The 14,938-nt window shown below is 36.6% G+C and overlaps 2 protein-coding genes across 3 annotated transcripts in view; one reads left to right on the top strand and one right to left on the bottom strand.

The window, feature by feature from the left end:
- lim2.3 (lens intrinsic membrane protein 2.3) overlaps nucleotides 1-14,938 on the bottom strand; it is a gene marked incomplete at both ends in the record, with an annotated part of 305,404 nt that overhangs the window by 201,040 nt on the left and 89,426 nt on the right. The gene's annotated exons all lie outside the window — the stretch shown is intronic.
- Nucleotides 1-14,938, top strand: part of esamb (endothelial cell adhesion molecule b) — a 73,124-nt gene that overhangs the window by 41,609 nt on the left and 16,577 nt on the right. The gene's annotated exons all lie outside the window — the stretch shown is intronic.

The following is a 14,938-nucleotide window of genomic DNA, read 5'->3' as shown; positions in this document are numbered from 1 at the left end:
CATTGGACCAGCGGTTTGGAAAATGGATGGATGGATGATTCAGCCGCGGGTGCCTTCATCTTCTGGCGAGATGTGGGAATTTATTCGGCACGACCCTCACAGTGCATTATGTGTATTCGCTAGCTGTTGAGTGTACATCAGTTGTACACTCGTTATTGTGGTGCATTATGGGATTGAATAAGTGCACTCAATAATGTCCACTATGGTTTGGGCAACACTACAAATGGCTGTCCCCTCAAATAGTGCGTATAGGAGGCCAAGGATAATCTTTTGTCTTCACTTTTTTTTTTTGTATTCACTTTGTCCGTCAGTTAGCATCACGCTGGTTGCCTTGAGAAAAACCCAATAGGATTTTCCCATAGGCTTTTTGATTATCGCAAAAAAATAAGCTCTGTGATCAACAAAAGTTTATGATACTTACACGTTTATCACAGATGAACACAACTTTTATGATTTTTGAAGCCCAAAAAGCAGGTTGGTTATAAATGAACTACAACACGGTTGCTCGACTTCAATGTCACTATCACTAAAGCTTTCAACAAATCTTTCAGTTTTTATCTCAAAACATTTTCCCAGAAGGTTTGAGTTAGAATAGTTTTATAAGAGCACATTAATAAGCATAACAAGGCTGTAAAAGTGGACTGAGTTTACCTGTTCGGCGTGATGACGTTTAATCTCCCCTAGAGTTGGGTACCGTTCACATTTTAACCGGTACCCAACGGTACCTTTTTTCGGTACTTTAGGGATGTTTATATCAATAACTGTAAAGAAACTGTAAGTCATTTATTATTGACATTATGCCAGAGCTACTTGGTACTTAATTTAATTCATAAAAACAACCATATTAACTTTGTTTCTTCTTTTTTTTTCATTTCTATGAAAACATTTACCACAAATGATGTGTCGTGTATTTTCTGGTAATCAAATGAAGACATAAAACATTAATTTAATTTATCTTTTCATTTAAATAAACTTTTTTTGTCAAACAAAGTGCTGCACAACTGAACTTTATACGGTTCAAATTAAAACATGAAGAAAATTGTAATTCATTACTTAAAAATAAAGTTTTGATAATTTATTATTATTACATTAGTGTTAGATTTGTTACTACATTGAGAAGTATCTAAATTCTACTGTACAACAGTAATGCATTTGTCAAGTTAAACCAAAGTTTTATTTTGACTAGTTGCCGTGAAGACATTTGAGTTTCTGTGTGTTTATGATATGACGGTAGTTTTTCTCAAATGAAACGGTAAAATGCTCATAAAGTGACTCTCAGTGGCTCTGGAGATGAAGTTTGTGCGTTCATGTCCTCGTATGTCCACTTGATACAATTAAAAAGATTGCTTTTCTATTTGAATATATTTTAAAATTTAATTCCTGTGATGACAAAGCTGAATTTTATCATGTCCTCAAGTTGAATATTTTAATTCCATTTCTGTGTAAAGCACTTTGAATTGCCACTGTATGAAATGTGCTGTACAAATAAACTTGCCTTGCCATATGAGACGGCAGAGATAGAAACATGCGACTGTCACACGCGATTCTGAGAGTGTGTGTAAGAGAGAGAAAGGTAAATTAAACCGCGCGTCTGCACTATTCATTCGCACACAGACACGCAGGACTCGTATTTATATAGTCTTTTTGTGGTTTTATCTTCACAGACACTAGTCTATATCACCAGATGCGTTCTCAGGTACCGAAATTTGGTACAGATTGATTTAATGTGAATCGGTACTCGGTAGTACCGACGTAATTGGTTGGTGCCCTTAAAAGTACCGAGTTCGGTACCCAACCCTAATCTCCCCGTCAGCCTTTGACATGTTCATATTCTAGATGTTTAGTCTATTCTTGGGCTATGGTTAGACATTTATTACATTTTCACTGACAGCCCACATTTTGCCTTGTTTTAGCCTAGACGTCAGGGCTGTGTTTGGATGTCTTTTAAATGCAAAATTGCTTGCTGGGTTGGCTTGATGTGTCACAGTCCTCACGCTACTGTTTGGGGTCAGTAAGATTTTTAGTATTTTTATTCAACAAGGACACATTAAACTGATCAAAATGACTGTTTTCAGCATTGATAATAATAATAAATGTTTCTTGAGAAGCAAATCAGCATATTAGAATGATTTCTGAAGGATCATGTGACGCTGAAGAAAATTCAGCTTTGTCATCACAGGAATTACATTTTAAAATATATTCAAATAGAAAAGCAATCTTTTTAATTATAATAATAGTTCACAATATTTCTATTTTTACTATAGTTTTGATCCAATAAAGCAGCCTTGGTGACCTTAAGAGACTTCTTTCTAAAACATAAAAAATCCTACAGTGTAAACTGTATATATTTTTTTGTACATATTTTGGATTGAACAACAGCCTAATTAACCTCCCAATGAAACTTTCAAAGATGATGTCAGCTCTGAGGTTGCCATAGCAGCTGTCTGATCTCCCTGGAAATGATACATCCAAGAGATGAAAAGACAGTGCATCCTAGTTTCCCTTTGCTTACATCTAAATATTTATCCCACAGCCCATGGCTGGAGAGTCGGATTCAAGGTCTCAGTGATTTAGTTTAGATTTCATTTTTGTTCTTGGTATAATCCAGACAGCCCACCCTGAAGCCGAGCTTCACCTGCGTATGATTAGATGATGGACATCTGATAAGTGTGTGCAGATGGAGGGTGTCTAATAAAGCCAATTTCATTACTGGACACGTTCTGATCCCAGTATATCATCTCACTGGTATCCGTATTTGCTGATAAGAATTCTCATCCGTATTTTACGTTTTTCCCTGAAGGGATGTCAGTTGTGGTTCTTTGATCTGTGTCTGAACCTTCAACCTAACTGACTTCCCATGATTCAAAGCTTTTGGGCTTATTTAAACAAAAAGACACGTGCGAAGCAAACAAACCCAGAATCTGTTAGTACAACAGTTTACTGTGAGCACACTTTTACTGAAGGAACGAGTGAACTGCTTTCCATCCATTCTTATCTTCAGGACCCGAGGCCACATGGGGCATCATCTCTCCTGATAGCCTTTTATGGCCATTAAATTTCCTCCAACTCCAACCCTAATCATATCTCTGTCAATCACACCCCATGCACAGAGTCCGTAATGATCTTCCCTCCTGACTTTCCTTCACGAGAACCTGATGAGCATGATTTTGATGCTGTACTTCAGATGTGCCGCTAGACTGCTGGAGTAATTCTTCCGCTCAAGCTTGCGCTCTATACATAATTCAAGCCCGATCCATCTGCCTGTTGCATGGATTAATATTTTCTGCACAGATTTGTAGGAGGAGATTGTGTCCATATGCCGGAGGCTACGGAGAGAGTAGCTTTGTGGAACGGCATAATTTTCTTCCCGTGGACCTGAGTGGCAGAGATGGAGAGCTCTTCAGGCCCGTCACATTCAGGCTGATTGATGCTCTCCACACTCTAGGCAGCACTCTTTAGATTTATAGCACTCTCCCAGACCAGAGCAATCAAAACAAAGCATGTGCGCCAGTTCAAGAGCAGTCAGACATGTAAACAAATATAATGATCTTGGTTGCGATTATTCAAAACCAGTTGTAATGTCCCCTAAAGGTGTTTATTGAAAATCCATATATCTGTCTGCACCACAGTGTCTCCTTGTGTTTTTTATGATCAGTTATTGACTGAACTTGTAGAGTCTATTAACTCTCTATATATTGAGGTATTATTTTTGTCGTTTCAGTTTCTCTGAAAGTCCAGCAGACAGCTTGGGTCATGATGACTGAGAGCAAAAAAGAGTCGCATTGATTTAAGACCATATTTATGGCCGATAAGTTTTTCTCAAGCCCTGCAGTCATTCTATTTTAGCTTCTCCCATAATGTCATGTCACAATATATGGCCTCCATTGTACAATTTATTCTTTTTAAAGATTAATATTAGCTATTATAGTGGCGTATGTGTGCAAAAAGAGAGAGGAAGAGTGAATTGCTGAGAAGAGAAAAGGTCAAAACTAGTGAGCTGACTACCTAGACAGGATTTTAAATCATCATAGGCACACCGCTGACCTGAAGGCGGTTCCAAAAGATATTGAAGCTTCTTAATATCCCTCATTTTGGTCATGTTCGGCAGCATGACATTCATCATTCATGGACAAGGCAATCCGCATTCATTGTGACCGGAAAGTTTTTTTACATTTTATTTTAAGAAATTAAAGGGGTCCTGTTATGCTTTTCCACTTTTTCAACCTTAGTTAGTTTGTAATGTTGCTGTTCGAGCATACAAAAGATCTGCAAGGTTACAAAGCTCAAAGTCCACTCCAAAGGGTGATTGTATTTATTTAATAGAATCCACTTTGCAAGAACTACAACGAACGGCTCGTTTGGACTACAACACGATTTTTCCAGATCTTATGAAGTCATAATGTTACTCATTTAAATAATCCCTGCCCACAGAGGCCTGGCAGAGCTGCGTTAGATAAGACAGTAGCGTGTCAATTTTGCAAAAACTCAAAAAAAGTTTTTACGCTCGCATGAGGTGGTTTTTCAGGCAATTAGTTCTGCAAAAATGCAATGGAAAACAGTTTTTTTTTTGCATTTACAGGTCACCTAGCGTACGTAAAAGTTGATTATTCTTTACAGATGGCGTGGTATGTTTGGACAGAAGACGAGACAGAGTTCTTTATTAAACTCATAAAAGACAAGAGAATAACAGGAATAATGGAGAAATGCCACAATTTATCAAGACCTTGAAGCAGATATGAGGGAGAAACCTACAAACACCTCATACGTGGCCGCTCAAGTATAAGGGGCTTTCCTTGCCATTAATTCTTGAATAACATGCCTACCTACCTTCGATTAAAAATAATGGCTAGTGCGGTGGCTGGGATATACATAAACCTACCAACATACATGGCATAATTTTTGGAATGTTACTTATCACGAGAGGAAAAACATTTATTTTAGTCGCATAACATCAGTTAATGGAAACGCCGTCATTTAGGCCTGTCACGATAACAAATTTTGTTGGATGATAAATTGGCCAAGAAATTATTGCGATGAACGATAAAATTTTCGATCTGAGACAATTTTCATCTAAAATAATGATAATGGCATAATAATGTAGATACACCTTTTCAAAGATCAATAAACTTTTATTTCTAAAGACTATTTAACACTGAAAACGGAAAACATTTTAAATATCCACAATAAATGAACAAAGCAGCTAAAACAAAAAAAGCAATGGACTCTCAGTCTGTTAACAAACAAATGCACTTGAATAAACAGCTGGGATGATTATGTTTAAGTAGTGCTAGGAATCGATTAAAAAATCTCATCTTTTTCTGTAATTAATCACAATTAATACGTTTTTAATGTTTTGCTATTGTAATAATTTCAGTTACTCTCCAAATTAATGTAGAAACAATTTATTTACAGCATATTTTAAATATGTGTTGTTGTATATGTTTTTATGAATGAAGGCCAGTATCACTGATACTAATGTCTCTATGAAACATTAATGACGTTACATTACAGTATAACTGAAAGCTAGCAATTTCAACATTTATTAGGCTTAAAAAAAACTTTTAATTTAAGTGAACTTAAAACAATCTTTACATAACCCCATTATAATAAATGTTATTTTTACCTGTGCCTTCCCTGTTAGACATATACAGAAATGTAATAGTTATCAAACACCTTTCTTAACTGCATAAATAATAAATGAAATATAGATTAATCATCATTAAAGATATGATTTTCTCTGTTCCCGTTGTTCTTTGATGAACATTAATGCCAGGCATCATCAGTGCTCCTGTCACTTTAAGAACAGCCGCTGCCGAACATGACGCTGATCTGACGCGCTGTCCCGCGCATCTCATTTCCTCACAACTCTTTAAGTTCATTTAAGACTCCTAATATGATAATACTCAAAATTCTCTGTGTTGTTGTTATTGTTTGTTCATGAGCAAAAGAGAACTCGATGTGAGCAGGAGACTGACGCGAGTCTGTCTGTGGGTCGAATGTGTGTGTGTCAGAGTGTCCCTCGATTAGCTGACATGAGACGCAGCCACACAGACAGGACATTGACATACAGCACATTCTCTTGTGTCTTGTCACGCTTAGAAGCATTTACATGTATAAGAGCGTGATCATATAATGTAATGCTCGGCAAAAATGGATATAAAAACGGACGCGGCCGGAAAAATTATCGAGCTCATTTTTTTTTTTGTGCGATTAATTGATTTATTGACTATCGTGACAGGCCTACTGTCATTTTGCAATAGCTTTTTATCGACATTTAGAAAATATCGCAAAAGTTTTGCGCAAATCTGTAATGGAAACGCGGCTAGTGTTGTTGTTTCTTTGTCAAAGAGACGTTTTGTCCACCCAGTTTCCAAAACTCATTTGTTTGATCTTCCTAAGGCTGATGAACTTAACATTTATTTTAAACACTGTTCTTGAACATTAAAAACCAAACATTTATCTGTGTGCTGCACATTTTATGGCGAACATCTTGTTTTTTTTTTGCTTTTGTAAGCTCTTACTTTTGTAAGACAAGGAAAATTAGCCATGGTTTTGTGATTGATTACGTAGTTTTCCGACAAATATCACGAATAAATGGTGGATAACATTGTATCTATAATGTTTAATAAAATTACAAAAAATATAACACGCGTCCTGTGAAATTCGTGCTTGCATGAAATCCGCTCTCTACGTCTTCCTGTTCGCTAATATTGTCGGGGTCTGAATTGGACTCGAACTGGTTTGAAATTGACTCTATCATTGTGGGACCTTTCCCGAACATGCGCTTCCATCACATACATATGTGAAAATTATCATAAATGTTACATTTGAAGTCATTGAATTGGTATGAGGGACACATGAGCAGTAGGTAGATGATGATTTTATAACAAGTTTTGTGTAAAATCCTGTTTAAACTAATTCAAATTTGTCCGTTACGGGGTTGAGAATAAAAGGTGTACACATCTGAAAAAAACTCAAAATAATAAAAAGTCTTTAATGCCTGAGATGGGAAAATATGATTTTTTGAAGGTTTGATATGTGCCTAATAATGTGGGGTATTTAGAAATGTAATCATATGTAGTTCAAAAATTAAAAAAGTACAAGTTGAAATATTACCGAATCCCAGGAATGACCCATTAATTGTCAATCACAACACACTGGGCCAGCTAACCAATCCCAGCATTTCATATTTCGAAAGGAGGGGCTTCATCGAAATCAGCATGTTCTAGCCAGACTGGGGAGAGAGTAGCTGTAAAAATGTGATATATGTGAAAAATAATGTTTTTTGAACAATCAAGCTTGAAAACATATTCTTGTACACCCACAAAACAAAATCAATACTTCGTAAAAGGCCATAATACTTTTTTTCAGCTAGGATGCATTACATTGATCATAAATTACAGTAAAGACATTAATAATGTTACAAAAGATTTCTATTTCAATTTCTATTCATCAAAGAATCCTGAAAAAATGTACCACAGTTTCCACAAAAAAATATTAAACAGTAACTGTTTTCAACATTGATAATAATAATACAACAAAATGTTTTGAGCATCAAATCAGTCATGTGACAATGAAGACTGGAGTAATGATGCTGAAAATTCAGCTTTGCCATCACAGGAATAAATTACATTTTAAAATATATTAAAAAAAAAAAAACATTGTAATATATCAAATAAAATCAGCCTTGGTGAGCATTAGACACTTCTTACTGACCCCAACATTTTGAATAAAGCATCAATTCTAAAGAGCATGTATTTTTTTTATTCTTATTAATATAACACATTGTTAGCCTAGCAACATGCCTTTGCATGTGAAGCATTATTTTAGTGGCATGCTGCCTATGTAAAGTGTTCCAAATAAGTCACTAAAAAGGTTCCATTGTGATTAAAGTGCTGCCTAGGTAGCAGATACTATGTTATGTCCAGACCATTGCTAAAATTCACAGGGCCTGGATGAGTAAGATACAACCTAAAAGACCTTGGTAGGCCCAGGACAATGTTCCTGATTGTCCTCCCCTGACGACGTCCTGTTTGTGTCCATGTGTGCATGAAGAATCGATCTAAACTTGAAAGAATTTAGAGTCCCTTTGATGTGACAACACACAGAACATTGCTTAAAAAAAGCACTAAAGATTAAACTGATGTAATCCTATTTAAAGGGACCTTCAACAAATGTTTATTATTCGATTGCCATCTGCCAGAAAACCCACAAACTCCTTTAGAAGAGAGCATTTATATTAGCACATACTGTATGAGCCCTTGCAGACTTCACTCAGTGTCACCATATACCGCAGACGTTGCTCTCAGCACTCAAGGTAAACTCTCTGATAAATAAACCCAGCGTTCCCCTAACAATGGATTCTAAAACCAAATGGGAAAGGTTAGTCGTACTCATCAGACCTGAGCCGCATCGCTCATACCTCAGTAAAGTGCTTTCTAATGTGCAGCTGCCCAAGATTAGCAGGTATTTTAAGGCTGGCTAAGATCGCTCATGCTAAAGCTTTATCAGACAACTCTCGTGAGCCGGAGACAAGCAAAAGAGGAGATTATATTAGAAGACAATGGGTCTCTGTTTAACGGGAGTAGACTCCTATCAACACTCGGCTCAGGGTTTTTTTCCTCTCCAGGAAGGACATTTGATAAAAGCTGCTTGCCTGTTTTGGAGCACCTGGGATCAGTGACGTAGCATCAGGGCATGCTGGGTATGCACGTGCAAATGGACCTGGGCCAATTGGGGGCCCGCCCAGGAGAACCATAGTAAATATATTTTTGTATGCACGTCAGGTGCAGTGATCTCGTTTCTCTTGTGTATTTGTTATTTTTTGCACCCCATGGCTGCCGTAGTACTATGCCATAGTTTTTTTTATTACGCTGCAATATGTGCAAACACTTGTCTGGCTATCACCAGACTAAGCTCAATCTTTTAAGATTGAACATTAGTCTAGGGAGTCTGTATTTTCTACTGCACAAGAGGCGTGATCAACGAGCATAGTTCAAATGACTCTGTACGCAATTGGATAGTCCTTCAACCAATCAGACCAACGACCCATCGCTTCTCTATCCGTCATTGTGTTAAATCCGCCAATAGTGCGGCAGGTGGATAAGCCAGTTTGTGATTGGTGATTGGTGTAACGGAAGCAGTAGAAATATGTACAGGTTTCCAGCCTGAGCTGCAGGGCGAAATCAAATCGCCGGCAGATCAGGCTGGGTTTACCCAGTCTATGCAAACGCTGCATCACCAAAATAAAAAATAAAACACTGTGTGAGAGAGGTTAGTGCCTAGCTAGTCGAACATTAAAGGCTGGACAAATACAAACATAAAAGTTAGTTGCGAGTGTCGCAACACAAAAACCCAAAATAGACATTTTTTTCTGCCGACTTAGTACGAAAGACACTGACGTTGAAGGTGAGAGGGAAGTTTTGTCCGCTAATATTATCAGTTGCTCATTTTTGGATGTGAACAATATAGATGACAGCTTGACATGTGCAGTTTTAGTTCTTTTTCTTATCATCCCTGTTACTGTTGCTTCAGCGGAGTGCTCATTTTCAAAACTGAAGCTAATAAAAAATTATTTGCAGAGCATGTCGCAGAACAGACTATCTGTCAGAGCCCAGCGGAGACAGAGGGGATGAACCGAGGGCGGGACTGAGCGGAGGGTGTGTACTTGAGACCCGCAGTGACGGATTGATTGACAGCTGTCTGACTCTGACTTTGCTGTCTGGCAAAGATGGAGAATGACTGGAGTGACGCCAGTAGCTTTGCAACTGAGCGGTCATTTCTCCTGAAGTGGAGGAGGGTGAATTGTCTGTAGACACAGACCCGGAGCCTTATCAATGCGAGTCGCTGGCTCAAACTGCATTAACTCCCGATGATGCTAGCGAAGCAGCAGCGAAAGAGAGAATGAACAGTGAAATCCTTATACTTAATGCCACTAAAAATAGATCAGATACATACGATGTATTTTCATTCAAATTAACTGAACCAATAAGGAGCACAGGACCAATAAGTTCAAACCTAATAGCCTATTATAAACAGATTTCCTCAAATAAAAGTTAGACTATACGCCAGCACGTTACGGTATTGCTGTTCGTTGCCGCAGCAACCACTTGCGTGTCAGGGTTTGAAAGCGCGTCTCATGTATGAAAAGGATCCTCTGTACTCATGACGGGCGGCAATAATATCGCAAGAAAAGCTTGACCTGTACTGACAACTGCATTATTTAACCATATTTTCTTTATTACAATGTTAAAGCAAGTGTCAAGTAAGTTTCATTCATAATGTTTCTACTTCATGTAACATGAGAGATCATACTGGAGTGAAGCCGTTGTCATCATGTGATTGGGGAAAAAATTTCTGAGGGCGTGGTGAGCTTGTGCCAGGGGCGCGGATAGTGAGCTGTTGGAAGAACCATCATACATCATGATGACCTGCAACGTCCAATAGGAAAATTCAACTGCAGTAGCCACCGTTCAACCTTAAGAGGGCAGCACTCAGACGTTTTTACACCATATATTATAGAATTAAAACACTTTATACCCAAATGTCAAAACATTTACTCGAATCAATGAACAGCATTAATAAAGCCCCAGTCTTGCAGATCATTAACTAAAAAAAGTTGGTTTAGGGTTTAGTTACCCTTTAAACACCAAAGACATCGTGGATGAATTTGCCGAAAGAAAGGCCGAAAGAGAATGCAAGTTAGTTATTTGTAGCCTATTTTTTTGCCTAGAAATGCACTTCCTTGTAACATCGTCCTTATTTGCTTACACTTTTGTCATTCCAAATCTGTATGCTATTATTTTCTGTGAAACACAAAATCAGCATTTAGAAGAATCATTGCACAGCTTTTTAGATTTACCATACTAACCACATCTATTCCAAATCTATTGAAGCTGTGATAGCTTTGCAAGGGGGAACAGACATTCATTCAGATGTTATTCCCCTCCACTCTTTTGACTGGATCACTGAGCCAGTGAGTTGAATCAGATCAGTCTGATTCTTGAATTGGATCAACCTGTCAGCAGCACTCATGAATCAGATTCAGCAGTTGTTGAGTTTAACTCACTGACTGTTGATCTGCTCACAATAGCTCTTGAGTAAACAGCTACTGGATAAGAAGATTGTCAGTGAATAATGACTTTTGAATATACAGTGCTGCTTGAACATTTGTGAACCCCTTGCCGTATCTGTGAAAATGTGAATAATTTTACAAAATGCTTGTTATTTTTTTATTTAGTACTGTCCTGAATAAGATATTTTACATAAAATATGTTTACATATAGTCCACAAGACAAAAATGACCCTGTTCAAAAGTTTATGTAACCTTGATTCTTAATACTGTGTGTCGTTCCCTGGATGATCCACGGCTGTTTTTGTGTTTTGTGATGATTGTTCTTGAGTCTCTTGTTTGTCTTGAGCAGTTAAACTGCCCAACGTTCTTCAGAAAAATCCTCCAGGTCCTGCAAATTCTTTAGTCTTCCAGCATCTTGTGCATATTTGAACCCTCTCCACCAGGGACTGTATGATTTTGAGATTCATCTTTTCACACTGAGGACGTTTGAGGGACTCAAACACAACTATTAAAAAAAGGAGTAACTGATGCTCCAGAAGGCAACACCATGCATTAAGAGCTGGGAGTGAAAACTTTTGAACAGGATGAAGATGTCCAATTTTTTTTTATTTTGTTTAATTAACATTTTTTTTATTTTATTTAGTACTGCCCTTCAGAAGCAACAGAAGATACTTGCATGTTTCCCGGAAGAAAAATTAAATACAATTGACCTTGATCTTCAAATTCATAAAGTTTTCACCCCCCGGCTCTTAATGCATCAATGAACGTTTGAACCTTTTTCCAACAAAACCAAAAAACATAAACATCTTTTATGTAAAATATCTTATTCAGGACAGTACAAAAAAAAAAAAAACATGCATTTTGCATAATCCCTCTTATTTTGTTAAAATTATTCACATTTTCACAGATTCTGCAAGGGATTCACAAACTTTCAAGCAGCACTGTATGTTATAATGTATATTTATTTATAAATAAAATTATATTCTTATTGAGCAAATATAATTCATTTGATATATATAAACACATTTTTTTTTAAATATAATATTATATAGAATTTTGTGGTGTTTTTGTCCTTTGAGACAAATTCTAAGTACACTACATTAAAATTAGCTTTATGGGTTGTTGTCTGATGTGGATTTCTGATTCCTGTGAATGCACAGGAGACTCAGTGGCATTGATGTATACCCTGTTAAATCGGTTTATCTAAACTCATCTATCATCTTTACTTTGTTGCGTCCTGCAGTATTGTGCTGCCCTCACTAGGTGGCCTTCTGTAACTGCAATATCTGTACAATAGTAGCCTAAATGATCTCTTTTTCCATCCATTAGTTTGATTTTTAAATGCAGGGGTTGATATTTTCCACACATTTCCAAAAGATGTCCCTCACCCATTGCTTTTCTCCTGTCTTCACCTAATGCATAAAATACTACTGTGAACTTTATGTTAGACTGGTGTAAATATAAATCCCTGAGATCAATGTTAATGGTGTTGTCAATCGACAGCATCTGCTGGTTTTAGCGGTACAAACGATGCACAGCTTGTTGCATAACTTGTTCACCAGGTCTTTTTAGTGTATAAATATACATGCGTGTATTTGTGTGTGCAATGTGTCCACGTGGTAATCCTCGGTGTCCATGTCAGGCTCTCCACCTTGGTGCTGTGTGTGTCTGTCTAGAGCGGCACAGATGGAGCCAGTGACGGGATTATGGAAGATTTTCCTTGATTTAATAAACAAGTATGGCTCAGAAATGTAAGGGATAAACCTGGGCACACAGAGGCACATCAGAGAGCCGCCACATATCGGCGCAACGCTTTCATGAGCCCAGGCGACGCATGTCCTACTTACACTCCCTCCAAAGTCCCAGGGTGGGACGAAGGGGAAGATTGAGATTTTACCACTAAAAAGATTAAAGGTTGACAAAGTGCAAAACAAATCTGGCAGACTGAAACAAGTACAATACTGTTTTGGGTAATATTATGATTGAATCAGTAAGTCCAAAGTCAAATTTGCTGCTCTTAATAGCCAAGGAAATATTTAAATACACTTTTATGCTCGTATTTAGTTAGATATGTATGTTTAATATATTGTGCAAATGTTGGGGTTGGTAAGATTTTTTTATGTTTTTGAAAGAAGTCTCTTATGGCCACCAAGGCTGATCAATTTTTTTTTAATCAAAAATAGAGTAAAAACTGTTATATTGGGGAAAAAAAAAATTATAATTTAAAATAACAGCTACTAGTCTTCAGTGTCATGCTCAAGAAACATTTCTTCTTATTATTGATAATAATAATAGTATTTATTTGGATGATGAATTCAGCAGTGCATTTTTAAAATAAGTCCATGATAATTTATTGATAATATTTAAGTATATGGGTCAATGACATGACATGTATTTTTTTGTGTCCGAATTCATTATTTAAAAAAAATAAATAAATAAAAATAAACACGTCACATATCAAATTGATCTACAATATTTCCTTTATAAGATACTCTTTTCATTTTTATAGTTTTGGTGTTGTGGTGTTTTAAAGACCTAAAATGTCAGGTGGTGAGACCAGCAAATTTACATTTAAAAGTATCAATTCCCACTGCAATTGCAAAATGAAGTAAGAAATATAAATTTAAACCATTATATATATATATTTAACCCAAAATCTTGATGTTGAATTGAATCTTGAAAAAAGTCCATGCTATATCCATGTTATGTACACACACACACACACACACACACACACACACACACACACACACACACACACACACACACACACACACACACACACACACACACACACACACACACACACACACACACACACACACACACACACACACACACACACACACACACACACACACACACACACACACACTGTATTCCATTACATTATGCATGTAAGGTAATATAATTGATTACTTTTAGATTACTTGACTCTTTTATCACATTGATTTCAATGGGATAATCTTCTACCATATTCATATAAAAATACAAAGAGAAAAAAAATATATTCCATTCTTTGTTATCAACAACATGAAATGCATTAAATATTGCATTATGTCAGGGTTTCCCAGACTGGGGTTTGTGAGTTTAATGAAAAGCTATTAAGTAATCAGATCATAAAAATGTACAATTAAAATAAATCATTTGAAAATAAAACCAATCAAAATAAAACACTTACAAAAAAGATGTAAAACATACTTTATTTGTTCACCTGCATGTCATGTGACCATTAGCCGAAATCAGAGAACCGTGAATATAATTTGATTATTTATTTATTGTTTTTACTATTGATTTAATTGTATTATTGACTTAACTTATTACCTTAAAATCTCATCAAATAAATATATTAGGTCAAAGAGGTTCCTCTAAAAAAAAGTTGGGGAATCCCAGCATTATCCGGACATTATCCAGTAATTTTATTAACATTTCCGTTAACCCTAAAACACAACGTAGTGAAGTGCAAAAATCCAAAATACAGGTAAAAAATGAATACAGAAAATTCTGTTAAATTAATACAGTACATTGTGCCCTATTTTAAAGACTTTTTTTGTGAGTGTAGCTCCCCCTGTGAGGTGAAATAAGGATAAATGTTAAGGAACGCAGCTATGTTTTAGATCAGTTTCCCATCAGATCCTTTAATCTGCGAGGTTTATCTTTCTGTGAGAATATGAATGAAGACAGTCCAGCGGTGAAAGCAGTTGTCAAAGGAGCCGTCGGTTACATCATCTTTAAGTCCAGCTGAGTTTGACTTGTTTCACGTGAGCCAGGAGAAAGCGTTGCTAGATTGAGCCACGGATTGTTGGAGGATTACTAGTCCAGATCCACAACAGAAATTAAAAAATGGAGCCGCAGTCTCATGAG

Source organism: Gobio gobio (genome assembly GCF_949357685.1).
Source record: "Gobio gobio genome assembly, chromosome: 8".
NCBI lineage: Eukaryota > Metazoa > Chordata > Actinopteri > Cypriniformes > Gobionidae > Gobio > Gobio gobio.
Note: the sequence above shows the minus strand (reverse complement) of the source record. Positions and strands in the feature narration are given on the sequence as shown.